Source organism: Crinia signifera, chromosome 9 (assembly GCF_055691185.1).
Source record: "Crinia signifera chromosome 9, ASM5569118v1, whole genome shotgun sequence".
Lineage (NCBI taxonomy): Eukaryota > Metazoa > Chordata > Amphibia > Anura > Myobatrachidae > Crinia > Crinia signifera.
Genome location: NC_139225.1, coordinates 116,021,512 through 116,036,891, shown reverse-complemented (window position 1 = coordinate 116,036,891; position 15,380 = coordinate 116,021,512).

Sequence of the window (15,380 nt, the reverse complement as noted above, 5' to 3'; positions counted from 1 at the left end):
GATGAATCACCTAGTAAATGTAGTATTTGTTTCACACAAGAAATTACACATACAACAATTTTGTTTTAATTGGTAAAATAAATTTATTTGCTGTTCAGCATCACAGCTTATTTGACACTGTAATGTCAGAAATCAAATAAACAAATAAAATAGACACAAAAAAAAAAACAGCCAGAACAAGAGGTTGCATATCTCCAAACATGTGTTACCCTGCAAATGCAATGGTGAAAGAAATGGGGACACCAGAATACGTACTGCAACAACCAGGGTGAATACTAAGCAAGATACACACCACCAAAAATTTATCCTGCATTTGTAGAGGTCAAAATAAGAACTTTAATGCCCATGGCACGAAAATGGATCGATGGCCAACTCAGGAAGTGGATGTCCAGTACAATTTAAACATTTGGGGTCCAACCACAGAGGAAGTGAACCAGGTCTCATTATTTGGGCCCTTTTTTCCCCCTTTTAGATGGGGCCTTGGGGACAGGGGCCTTTGGCTCAGATGGCTTGCGGCGTCTTCCCCTAGTGGACACAGGAGGGTCAGCAGAGGTGGAAGGTTGGGGAGCAGCTTGGGGTGGGCCAGCAGATGGGGGATTGTCCCTTAGGGACCTGGCGGTGGTCAGCAGCTCCGCAAGAAGTTCATTCTGGCGGCTGAGGTGTTGGCCAATGCTTTGCATGCCAGCCGCCAGAGTGTCATTCATGCGGTTCAAGGCCTCACACTGCTGCCTGTTTGTGGCCTTCCACTCCGCCAGAAATTCCCCAACCTGCTGCTGACGGATCACAGCATCCACCCCTTGCTGCTCGATCCTCTCCAGCATCACCATCACGCTCTCATCCCATGTCTCCTGTGGCTGGGGCTGGGGGTGTCGTCTTGGTGGAGGCTGGACCACTTGCTCCACCTGTGGCTCTGCAGAGGAAGATGCTGCCGGTTCATCCTGGGTTTCTGCTTCTGCTAGGATAATAATTGAAAACAATGTCACCATCACATACGCACTAAAAAATATCTTTCAAAATACAATGCATTACTGTGACTTACCATCAAAAGCAGCAGCAAAGACCTCCGCCGGGAGCTCACTGTCCATATTGGAGATCCCCCTGACCTCGGCCACATCAATGACGTTCAAGGTGTCCTGCTCCAGGGGGGTAAACTCCAAATTATCGGGCATAGGACCTCTCCCGGTGGACATGCTGTGGTTGTACCGGTCAGTCATCTTCCTCTTCAGTGTCGTTTTGAAGTCTGTCCACCTACAAGTTTAAAAATACAAATATCACCATGAGATATGTGCACCACTGTGCTAGTGAACATCATGACTACGTTACATTTCCTAGTGTGGGTGATCTTATGTTTTTTAGCCATATGTGTCCCACACACACATTAATGTCTCCATTAGGAGGCATTTCAGTGTCTCATCTCATTCATTAGGCCACTAAATGCACATACATAGATCACTATGCAGAAATGACATCATCCATGGCCAAATTATGCACCTCCACCTGTTGTGAAACTACACATTCCACCATAGCTTGACAGTGTGGTTATTATGGAGTCATTTAACTATGGGATGGCATACTGGGATGTGTAGTTTCTCACCAGCTACATGTGCACAGTTTGGTCATTCTTGTTTCAGTTGCATCATATGGAACATGTTACAACAACTCTTTCCAAAACACACTTTCTCTTGTCCCATCACATACTTCACATACTTCACATGAGCAGAACTGTGCCCATAACCTCACATCACACCAATGGTGCATGTTTCATATATCAATGTGGGTTATTAGACATGGTTGTGTTCACATGTGACATTGAAGTGTAGCACTATCTACAAACACACCTTTCTATTATTCTCAAAACATACATGTAACATATATACACACATATGACATTATCAGGGGGACAAACACACTTGCCTTTTCTTCACCGCTAGCCAATCTCTGACCACTGGTGACACCTGGTTCACTTCCTCTGTGATCTTGTCCCAAAGTTTTCTCCTTGCACTGGCACTCGGCTTCCTGGTTGCCAATTCTATCCATTCGCGTGCCCTGGGCACTAAAATTCTTAATTCTGCCTCTACTAATACAGGGTTTCTCTTTCTGGTGGTGGTATCCTGCTCAGTCCTCACCCTAGATGTTGCAGCTTGTTTTCTGGTGGCCCCAGTTCTCTCACCATGCACCTGCTGGGTCACACCTGTTTGGAGAGATGCAACCTCTTGTTCTGGCTGGTTGCTTGGCCCTTGTGGAGCTGGTGGAGGTTGAACAGGGCCTGTTAGTGAGGGGCCCGCTTGGTCTTGCAGGCTACTTCTCTCTTGAGCCCTCCTTCTCCGCTCCTGTTCCCTCTGCTGTGAAGCTTGAAGCAGGGATTCTGCTGTAGCTCTCTGTAGAGCGTCCTCAGCTGCGGAATCGTCTGAGCTAGACATGTTTGCAGCAATTCTGGCCTGCATCTGACTGAATATTTATATGTTAATCTCCCACCATGAACAAGGGGGCGTATATTTTTCCCCGCAATGTAGTTGCTAATTTACGCCGATATTTCCCGCCGATAATTGCCGCTTAAATTACGCAGGTCTCAACGCACCTGATCAATCACCTGTATATGCACATACACAGGTTGTGGAGCATTGTGTGCTACATCGTGAAATGTGTGCACCTGTCATTCCAATGATGAGTGTTGTCAGCTGGTATCTGTTGGAGTTCGTGTATGCTTTGTGAGTCACATTTCAAAACATCACGTTATAATGCTTTCCTTACATATGTAATGAGTATGAAATTGTCATACACCAACATGTTGCATTGTGCCCCTTTTGGCAGCGTCTTTATTAGTAGACGGTTGCGTGTATTCTTTTACGCACACTGTATATACAGTTCCTCTCTATACATTGAATGCATGCTGTTGGTTATGGTGTGTGTTTATCGGAACGGTCCGCGTAAGTTTCTATTCGCATCCAGTTTGTTAATGTAAGAAGGATTAATAAAGTTAATACCAAACAAACAATTTTTTACACCAATCAGCAAGCACCAAAAGTGATATATGTACCTGCAATTATTAACTGCGCCATTGCCACTATGACTTCAACCAGGGCTAGGGCGTTTTCGACACAGGAGCTGTTGGCCTTGGTTGAGGTCATGGACCGTCACCTGGGGCCCAGGGGCCCATATGTGTCCAACATGGACAAGCGGCGGGCGTATACTGCTGCCCGCCGCCTAATCTACACCCGGACCGGCGTCCGCAGAAGCCTGGGCCAAGTGGAGCGGCGCTGGTCTGACCTGCGCCGGCGGCAGCCAGTGTTACTATCTACACTTCGCCGCCATATTGCCCGATGTAAGTTTTTATTACTAGTATGTCTGCGTTTTTTTGCAAATGATTTCTGTACTTTTTATAAATATGTTCCTGAGTATGTGGGTGTATAGGGGGTGTATATGGGGTGTATATGGGGTGTATATGGGTGTATAGGGGGTGTATAGGGGGTGTATATGGGTGTATAGGGGGTGTATAGGGGTGTATAGGGGGTGTATAGGGGGGGGGGGTTTAAGTAGTTGCTCAGTTTTTGGGTGTAGCATATCAATTAGTTTGCATGATAAATGTCTGAAATATAACAGCAATGATAATTTGGAAGGTTATGAGCATGACTAATGTGAATTTTTCTTTCCCACTTTTTTATGAAACCCAATCTTCGATTTCTATGCCATCAACATGAACATTTCAGCACGGGCAAGAGCCCGCATAGAAGCCCGGGAGCAGGCAGCCCGGGACCAGGCAGCCCGGGACCAGGCAACCCAGGAGCAGGCAGCCCAGGAGCAGCCGGAAGAGGAGGAGGAAGAGGAGGAGGAAGAGTAGGAGGATGAGGAGGAGGAGGAAGTGGAGGAGACAATGGGTCAAGCTGGGGCCCACCAAATTTCGCCATCCCCTTCCCCAACCCCCTCCCCCTCCCCAACCCCCACCCCCTCCCCAACCCCCACCCACACCCCTACCCCCACCCCCTCCCCACCCCATTTCCAACCCCCCTACACCTCTCCACCACCCACCCCCAAACCTCGCCAATCCCCACTCCAACCCACTCCCAGTATCCCAAGTCCTATCCCATCCCCCTTGCTCCTGACCCCCCCAACCACCGCACACCCAACCAGCGGCGAGCAGGATGGCTCAACTAGCTGTAAGTAAATAAGGTACTTATGTGTTATCTGGGCTCCCATTTTAAATGCACCCCATTATTTCATACCCCTACAATCCAACTACGCATGGAGTTGATTTTATATAGTGTGGCGAGCGCAGCGAGCCACCGTGCCCGAAGCGTGGCGAGCGCAGCGAGCCCCGCGAGGGGATGCGGTCCCATAAGAAAAACGGAAGCCCAGATATTACATAAGTACCGTAAATAATGTGTCTAATGTTTACCTACACATTTCTACACATAAACAATCACAACAACCACATATGTGTATCCAACATCAACATTAGTAGCAACATATCACTGCAGGGCGACCATGAGGTGTGGCCTGTCCTTCTCCAGGAACAAGGGTCCCCTTGGTGTTTTTTTTTGAGTGTGGCCATGCCTCACCCCTTGAATAATTGACATAACAGTACATCCAATGACATATCCGACATTAGTGGTGTTGTAGTTATGTGGATCCAGGTGTTGTGTAACTCCACTTCCCAGCATGATGTTCAACATAATTTTAGAGATTGTTTTGTTAATAGTGTGTGAGGCCATGCGGATGCATGCTTTACAAACATAGCTTTAGGCCTATAATTTGTACAGCAATGTCCTAAATTTAAAATAGTAAGGAGTGCTTAAGCCGCAACAATGTCATAACCCTTAAATAGCACAGCCTAATTGTGAGGTTAGAGGTGAGTCCCCCAAAACCAAACTACCAATTGGGATACAGCATACATTCATCCACTAAGGAGTAATTTTTTAATTTTTATGTAATATGTACAGTATGTGTGTGTCAACAGAATAGTATTTTGGACCATGTTTACAGCATACCCATCTTCAATGTAGTGGAAAAATGTATGTGGCCTTCACACTTAACTCACAAATTCATATTATGTTACAATGCAATAAACATTTATGTATATGATATATTAATTATAATGTGTTTTTCCCCTTCACTACAGACACTGAACAGCACCAGGAGGAGGTGGCACGGATCATGAGGGAGATATTCCTGACCCTCCTGTATTTAAATATACTGTATGCCCAACTTGAGGCCCTCATTTAATTTTTTTGGTTACAGTTTTTACGTTTGTAAAAAAAAAAAAAAAAAATTCGGTACAGTTAGAAGTTGCCTGTGTTGTTAATCCAAAATATGTTTGAGGCTTTGTAAGGGCAGGTACATACAGATGTGTAATGTCAGTAATATTTGTATTTTGAGGTGAGGGGTAACGATTGATGTGTGAATGTGTGTGTTTTTGAGTAAAAAAACACATAGTGAAAATGCATGAATGTTTAATGTTGTTAGATTAAAACATCACACATAACATCAGGGTAGGTATACATGTAAAAAAATCGGAACAAACTAATTATGGACATAATTCAGTACATACACACAAACAACACCATGATTTTATTTAAAAGTATAAGCAGTGTGGGGACACATAGATAGTGATTAAAATGCAACATTAGAACATAATAAATATACATGTAAGGAGGGGTAAAATGTATTTTTTTATTAGGGTGTTCATTAAGGTAGACAATTGAGGTAATCTAAAACAATAATTGAATAACAATTACAATAATTCATTTAATTGGCTTAATCATAGTTGAAAGGCTAGATTAGCAGGTCCATATATGTGAAGGGTATGCCAGCGTGCACGGACGTACGCTCACTCTCACGAGCGGTGACATAAGCTAAGTTTTCTATTGAAAACAATAGGGACCCGTCCGTGCAAGCTGGCGTACGCTCAGATAGCCGCAAGAAGTCGGTGGGAAGACGGACGAGAGACGTCCGTAAACGGTGGCGTACGCTCTGTTGTACGCCAGTTGTCGGAGTGTAAGGGCTGGCCCGTCCGTGTACGTTGGCGTACGCTCATTTCTACGCCACTCCCCTTCGACGTTGTTTCTGGCCGTACGTATGCGGCTGATTTGTGGGTGGACTTAACCCCAACGGCCGCGTACGGATAGCGTACGTTGATAGTGAACGTACGCACGTTTGGCCGCTACGATCAGAATAACCTCCAGTATGTGGTGCAACGTGGCGTTGGTGGATGGAGCAAGACATGATGTCCTAGATGTGCTCAATTGGATTCAGGTCTGGGGAACGGGCGGGCCATTCCATAGCATCAATGCCTTCGTCTTGCAGGAACTGCTGACACACTCCAGCCATATGAGGTCTAGCATTGTCTTGCATTAGGAGGAACCAAGGGCCAACCGTACCAGCATATGGTCTCACAATGGGTCTGAGGATCTCATCTCGGTACCTAATGGCAGTCAGGCTACCTCCGGCGAGTAAACACAAAGGATGATTCCCGCACCAGTCTTTTATATCTGTGAGATTGTCCTATCTCCTCTAATATAACAATTCCTTGGGGAAGTTCCCCTGTATATTTTATTTCAAAAGGGAGGTGCCACCTACTACTTAGAACAAGACACACATTTTTACAAGTATATTGTGCACTGACAATCACAATGTTTATTTTTAAGATTTAACTTTTATTTTGTTCATTAAAAGGTGAAATATTAAAGAAAGAAATAAAGTTTAAAATATCAATGACCCCTGCTCCCCAAACAAAATTATTATAGGGTTCTTTTATCCCTGTATGCCTCTTATATGCTTTATATTAGCACTTTTCTCCCTATTCAGTTTTAGGAAGAGATATTTTGTGCTTAGATGTTGCGAATTTCTATTATGCAATAGATCTTTATGTATCGGATCTTGTTCTCTCTGAGTCTCTCAGACTGATGTGTATGTTTTGAGTTATATTTCGTTACATTCAGTTGATATAATCAAACTGACCTCTTATATTTTCTGCAGACAGATTTTGTCAAATATTTTTGCAGAGAGAGGTACAGTTTTTTTCTCTGTTGTTTATTATATATCTCTTAAATGCAGCTGTACTCTACTTTATCGATCATAATGGATTATATCTTGTGGGCTGACAGAAGCTGTGGGTTAGCTGTCAGAAATTATATTGATGTTATTTATAGTTTTATTTCTATTAACAGTATTTCATATAACCGCAAATTATACCCACTGTATTTGTATATTACAGTGCTTGAGATTTAATTTTTACCAACTGCACAGAGGTAATAGATAATTAATAACCTCTTTATTCCGTGCTCCTGTATTGGATGGGCATTTATTTGTATTATGGTTCTCTGTCTTTGTATTTGTCTCCAAAGCCACACATTTGTCTATTTATTACCTCCGGCGAGCACATGAAGGGCTGTGCGGCTCCCAAAGAACTGACACCCCACACCATTACTGACCCAATGCCAAACTGATCATGCTGGAGAATGTTGCTGGAAGCAGAACGTTCTCCTTGGTGTCTCCAGACTCTGCCACATCTGTCACATGTGCTCAGTGTGAACCTGCTTTCATCTGTGAAGATCACAGGGCGCTTGTTAGCCTTGAAGAAATTCAAAGCTAACAAGTTCAATACCGTCACCAGAGATTATGAGGATAACTGAGTTTACCGTTGGTTGGTTGATGGGTGGGGAACCACAGCAATCTGGTTACCGCAGAGGGAGTTCCCATAATTACCGACAGAGACTAGAGAACCAAACCAGAGATGTACAAACTTCCAATTCGGATAGTGACTTCCATGTTCGGGACTCGGATGACCCCACACAACCGAGGGACGTCCCTTTAGATCAAGTGCCCGCAACACAAAGCCGAGCAGAGGACGTCCAAACACGCAGATCACGCGAGCTACGAGCCCTCATGAGGAATTAATCTATAACCTTTCCAGTCATATCTTTTCACCAGCTGAGACAGCAGTATTAAATAAATGCCTGTCATTTATTACCACCAACAGTCATAATGACACTCAATAGCAGATTGACAAATACCGATTTGAAGAACATTTCCAACATCATGAGCCTATCGATGCGGAGCAAAACATCTTTAGAGACTTCATCCGATCTAGATCTAAGTCTACATTTGATCCGGTTTCTATCAATAAATTATTGCCCACTTTTTTTCAATTAGTTGATGAAGCTGTCATTAAATATAATGCAGCAGCACCCAGGGTACATCATAATCAATCTAAAAGTGAACAAGATGCATTAAAGCATTTTAGCCGGTTATCGCCATATTATCATTTGCCCCGCGCATAAGGGCGGGGAGATTGTTATTCAAGATTTGGAGGACTATAAAAATGAATTATATGCTCAATTGAGTGATTCACAGACATACATCAAAGTCTCTAAGGACCCAACTTCACAATATAAGGTGGAATTGGACCGCATTTTACAACAAGAGGTCCTCAATGGGGTCTTGCATTAAATCAGAAACATCCTGTCATACCTCTCATCTACTCGGTCCCCAAGATTCATAAAAGTATTGACAAACCGCCAGGTTGTCCCGTCATCACAGCCAAAAATTCCCTTTACCAACCAGTCTCCAAGTTGCTGGACACCAATCTCCAGCCTTATATCCAGAAACAGTCTACTTACATTAAAGACACCACGGCCTTCCTACTTCGTCTACAGGGTCTGGATACTAAACCAGCACATACGGTCCTCGTCACCATGGACGTAAGTAGCCTGTATACCTCCAGTCCCCAACAGGCTGGAGTGGCGGTTGTGGCATCATTTCTGAGGAACAACTGAAATGGACCATACCCTTTTTCTGGAATTTTTGACATTAACTTTGGAGCGTAACTTTTTCCATGATGGATGTTTTTATCAACAAACCAGCGCGTGCGCTATGGTGAGCCCAGTGGCACCGAGCTTGCCAACATTTTTATCTTTGGCGAAGAGAACAAATTTTTTTTGAATAATAATGACTTCAATAGGCATCTTCTACTGTTTGTTCAGTTTATTGATGACCTGTTTTTTTATGTGGACAGGTCCAGTTGATGTCTTGTAGGAACATGTTGCTTTAATTAATGCTAGCACATCGCCTATTAAATATACCATCAACATACAACCACATAGCATTCATTTTTTGGATGTTTTGGTCACCATTAGAGATTCTGTAGTTACCACAGAGGTTTTTAGTAAACCCACTGATTGCAACACCTTGTTACTAGCATCCAGTCATCACCCCATACCCCTTAATAGAGGTCTTCCCAAATCCCAACTCATGAGGGTGGCACGCATTTCAAGCAACCAGGAGGCAGCCATTAAAAGTACTAATTGGGTGGTACATCGCTTTGCACATTGGGGATATGACTTGAGTTCTTTACAACAGACACAGTCTGAGGTCTTAGCTACACCTAGGTCCCAGCTTCTTCACCCCCCCCCGCAAGCTTTCATCCAATATACCACCTCCAGCCCAGTAGTACAGAGAGCCACTTCCGCTTTATGGCCTACAGTTAAATCTGACAGAACATTACCCTGTTTCCAATCAGTCAAACCCATGGCATGTTACACCAGGGGACGTAACATAAGAGATCATGTGATGCAGACCGACAGTACAGGTTTTGATGCAGTACCCCATACCAACTTCTTGCAAAAACCACCCGGTTGATATAGGTGCCTTAAGTGCACCACCTGCAAAAACCTTGTAGTATGCAAGTCCTTCAAACATCCCCATAAGGATTACATGTTCCCCATTTGCCATGTTTTAACATGTTTGACCACCCATGTTGTGTATGTGCTGTTCTGTCCATGCCCCTTGTACTACGTGGGCAAAACTATTCGCACCATCCGGGAGCGAATGGCTCAAAAAGGGATCTGACCAACCAGTGGCCCGACATTATGTTGAAGCTGGCCACAAAGTTGCTGACCTTAAATTTATTATCATAGATCATGTACCCATTTTGCAGCGGGGAGGTGACAGGGATAGTATCCTTTTGAAATTGGAATCCAAATGGATCCATAGACTCCAAACAGTCAAACCGTTTGGATTAAATGATCGGCTTAACTGGAATATCTTTTTGTAACAGCATATCTATTAGTGTTTAGTATTTTTGCATGGTGCCGTGGTCCCTTCATTGCCGTTATTATTATTGCATTTATTACTGTTTATTACACATGTATTGTTTATTTATTCGTATTTTGATGATTTAGTATATTGCATATTGCCATATTTCTGTGTGTACTTGGCGCGGTTGTCATGTCCGAGCGGCCGGAGACACAGCCTCACCCCAGTCATTGCTTAGCAGCGAGGGTGGGTATGACGTCAATGGGGTGTGCTCGTCCTCCAGCGGGAGCGTCAGCTGCACCCGGCCGCGTGTCAGACTTGGCAAATCCGGTGAGTATATATTCCTTATTCTCCCACTGTTGTGGTTGTTTGACCATTTTGTCAGGAACATGCTGTCTTGATAAAAGTACCGGTGCATATTGAAACGTCGACTTTTTTGCATGTAATCCTGTTATAACTCTATAAAGTTCATATCATCAGTCCTCTGGAGTGACGCTCATTTCACCATTACCTATATAATGTATTTTATATAAATGTATAAAATCCCAGGTACGAGCCATTTCCACGGCTCATTATCTGGGTTTTACCTGCTTAAAACCCTGCTCGTTACCCAGGAAAAATACCAGGTCACTAGACCCAGGATTTTTTCATTGTAGCTGTTTACATTGAGCTGATTCCCAGGTATACCCAGTAATTATTATTTATATATGAGAAATAATTTCAGAAGGACTTGGTGGTACACACTGACAATAGATTTAGCTGTATTGCTCAATGTGTTCGATGTAGAATGGGCAACATTTTTTTTTGTATAAAACCATTACTAAGACCAAGGGATATATTTACTAAACAGCTGCCATTTTCGCCGGTTCTGGACATGGGCTTTAAAACAACAATAATATCCAATGCAAAACATGCTTAACAAATACAGTATATCCTCAAGTGTCAATAACTACCTCAGAGGTTTTGGCAAGGGGATGCTGACTTGGAGAGCTTATAACTCAATTACGAGGGTATCTAACCCATTCTGATTAATTAGGGGCATATTCATTGCGGCTGGCGAGGGTTTAAATGGTGGGAATTGCCGAAAACAAGCAATCCTCCCTGTTTAACCCCCGCATTGGCCGCTCACTCTATTCAACGCGGCAGGGAAATCCTTGCTGTCCTCTGACAGCGAGGATTCCCCCAAACAGCGTGGCTTGCGGCTAATGCAGGGAGCCTGCTGCATTTTTCCGCAAGCCTAGCTGTTTTAGCGGCCGCACCACAGTTTCCCCTCCCTCCAAAAACCTAGCAAGGGGGGAGACGGCGTGTGCAGGGGGGTCAGTTGAATACTGACCCTGCAAGCTGTGACAGCAAGCAGGTAGCCGTGCTTGCAGTCACAGCTCGTAGAAAGCATTGAATACACCCCTTACTCAGGAACTGCCTTTTCTTACATTAGTACAGTGGAAAAGTACATCACACATAAAGACCTCCTCCCCATTCCTCCTCCAGCCATAGAATTTCATCTCTCCTCCCCATTCCGCCTCCAGCCATAGAATTTCATCTCTCCTCCCCATTCCTCCTCCAGCCATAGAATTTCATCTCTCCTCCCCATTCCTCCTCCAGCCATAGAATTTCATCTCTCCTCCCCATTCCTCCTCCAGCCATAGAATTTCATCTCTCCTCCCCATTCCTCCTCCAGCCATAGAATTTCATCTCTCCTCCCCATTCCTCCTTCAGCCATAGAATTTCATCTCTCCTCCCCATTCCTCCTCCAGCCATAGAATTTCAGCAATCCTTTACCATACTCCTCCAATCACATACTTTCAATTATCCTTTACCCTACTCATCCAGCCATAGAATTTTAACCCCTTCCCGACACATGACGTATATATACGTCATGAGTCGGTTGCGGGGGAATCAAGCCAGCTCACGGAGTGAGCTGGCTTGAAAGAGAGCAGGTAATGGCTGTATATTACAGCCAGGTACCTGCTCTCACGGCCACGAGCGGCGAGTTCGCCGATCGTGGCCGTTTAACCCTTTAAGCACCGCGGGCAAAGCGCCCGCAGTGCTTAAATAGCTGATCGGAGGGGGGGCGCCCCCCTCCGGCGCCGATCGGGGCCCCCCGCGGCGAGATCGGAGGGTGCCGATCGGTTGCCATGGCAGCCAGGGGTCTAATGTAGACCCCTGTGCTGGCCATGTCAGCATACCTATTACATCCTGCCTGAGGCAGGATGTAATAGGAAGTGCTGAAAATCACTATGTTCAGCCATAGAGCTCTATGGCTGAACCTAGTACAGGCGATCGCGCCCCCTAGTGGTCAAGTACACTAGGGGGCCTTGTAGTAAAAGTAAAAAAAAAAAAAAAATAAAGTAAAAAAATAAAAAAAATAAAAATAAATATTAAAAGTTCAAATCACCCCCCTTTCCCCATTTCACAAATAAAAATAAATAAAAAATATAAAAAAAAATACACATATTTGGTATCGCCGCGTTCCTAAAAGTCCGATCTATTAAAATATAACATTAGTTATCCCGCACGGTTAAAGGCGTAAACGGAAAATAATTCCCAACGCCAAAACTACGTTTTTTGGTCGCATCGCCTACCCAAAAAAATGTAACTAAAAGAGATCAGAAAGTCGCACATATCCCATAATGGTATTAATTAAAAAGTACACTTCAGCCCGCAAAAAATGAGCCCTCACCCAGGTCCGTAGGTGGAAAAATAAAAAAGTTATAACCCGCAGAACATGGCGACGCGACGCAAATTAGAAAAACCGTAAAATTTTCTATTTTTTTTTTTAGTGCTAAAACGTAACGAAAACTATATAAGTTTGGTATCACCAGAATCGTAACGACCCATAGAATAAAGATAACCCATCATTTTAAACGAACTATGAACTCCAAAAAAACCGTAACCAGCGCAAAATTGTGGAATGGCGGTTTTTTTTTTTTTTACCCCACATTGAATTATTTCCTGATTCCCCAGAATATTATACGGTATAGTAAATGGTACCATTAAAAAGTACAACTTGTCCCGCAAAAAAAAAGCCCTCATGTGTCTATATAGCCGGAAAATTAAAAAAGTTACGCTTATTTGAACGCAAGGAGGAAAAAAAAATAACAAAAAAGGCCTCGTCGGAAAGGGGTTAACTAGCCCTTACATTACTCCACCAACTGTAGGATTCCTTCTCTCCGGCCATAGATTCAATCACTTCAGCCCTCCAACAAGTAAACATAAACATCAGAGAAAAATACATCACATACACACACCTAGTGAGTATAAAGTGTTTCGGTATTCTTCCAGCCATATTATTTTATGGTTATTCTCAGCCTTGAAATAGATCACAGCAGTGGTCAAAACGAGTCGGTATTGGATGCTTTTATAAATATAGCAACTATCTCACACCTGCACCAGTGACAGAGGACATTATGCCAAGGGCCACTGCATCATTCCAGGACTGGTGACTGCAATTCTGCCTTGGTGACTACTAACATCTTGTGACAGGGTCACTGGTATAGTGAAGGAAGGTAGGTATATTTCCCCCAGATTTCAAACCTTATTCAGATCTGATCGCAGTACAAATTTGTTCTCAATATGGGCAAAACCATGTGCACTGCAGGTGGGGCAGATGCAACATTTATAGAGAGTTTGATTTGTGTGAGTTATTTTGTTTCTGTGCAGGGTAAATACTGGCTGCATTATTTTTACACTGCAATTTAGATTTAAGTTTCAACGCACCCCACCCAAATTGAACTCTCTCTGCACATGTTACATCTGCCCCACCTGCAGTGCACATGGTTTTGCCCATTTTGAAAACAAATTTGTACTGCGATCAGATCTGAATAAGGGCCTTCTTTATATAAGGGCCTTCTTTATATAAGGGCCTTCTTTATAAGAACCGGTATAGGATCCTGGGGTTGGATGGTTGAAGAGAGGGAGGGTTCAACATCCATTAGGCCCAGTTCGGGTCTTCGGGCTGTTAACCTTACAGAAGGCTAATCAGCACCTTCAGCTGGAAGAGTTTTGTAAAAAGGCTGTCAGACTAGGAGTGAGATGTCTCTCTGCCTGGGGAAAGGAGACATTGTGCAGTTCTCTATATGGGAGACAACCTGTTACTGGTATGAAGCTGATCCTATATGCAGGAGGATCAATATCTTGCAATCTCTTGGTTATACCCAATGGCATGGGATTGTACATTGGGTCCTACACATCAGGCACATACGATTTTGTCAGAGAGGCACATCAGATTTTGTCATATAAATTGACCCAATCCACCTGAATTGGGTCAAATCTGACAAAATCTCACAAGTGTAAAGGCCCCCTTAGCAGGTTATCCTGTGTATTAGATAGAGCCAGGTGGCAATGATTTATTTTTATGTTTTGTTTGATTCACTAATAAAACTGATTGAGGCCAGTTGCATCAAAATACTGGAGTAATTTGTGACTTCTCAGATGCTAAACTTTACTATCTACCCCAGACGATGGTACCTGTTCCCCTGACCCACTTACAATCTGTATACTTGTTTGAGAGTTATTTTCGTCTAGTTTTACACACCCATTGGTAATTGCCCTTGACCGGCTGATGTAGGATTTGAATGTGGGGATCCGTGTCTGCTTTTATGTAATTTTTATACTATTTTGTGTCATAATAAAACATACTACACTATGATCTTACCTTTTTGTTATAATTTCATGGGACAACATTGTGGATACCATATCGCTAAGAAGGATACTGCGTTCGGTTCCAATCACCCACAGTGCTTCAAGTTGTACGGAAAAAATACAGGGACATTTGGTTCATTATATTTTGTGATAACTACATGCATGTAGAGGCGCTTGAATACAAGGGTATTCTCTTTCACCTTTACAATTTGTATTGGTTGGTGTCCCATGTAGAACATTGGCAGCATGAGCAGTACTTCAGAGAACATTTTTTATTCCCAGGAACAGAACAATTAATGGAGCTTCTCATGCAAGATTAGGGTCACTTGTCTCCAGTAGTTTCAGACACTGGTTAAATTAGACTAGGTTCTTAGACACAGATCCCTGCCATTATACCTATTAGTTTGTTAAGACACTGTCATTTATAACTTGCTATCTCCTCCAGTCATGCACGTAATCCCTCCAACCATAGCATTTCATTCCTCTATCTCACCCACAGCACTCCATCCCATCCTACTTCACCCAAAGCATTTTATCCTCCATCCTACCTTCTTCCAGCCATAGCACTCCATCCCTCCTTCCCATTCTACCCCAGCCGTAGCACTTCATCTCATTCTACTCAGCCATATTTCATCCTCCATCCCACCTTCTTCCAGCCACAGCACGCCATCCCATTCTACCCCAGCCATAACATTTCATCCTCCATCCCA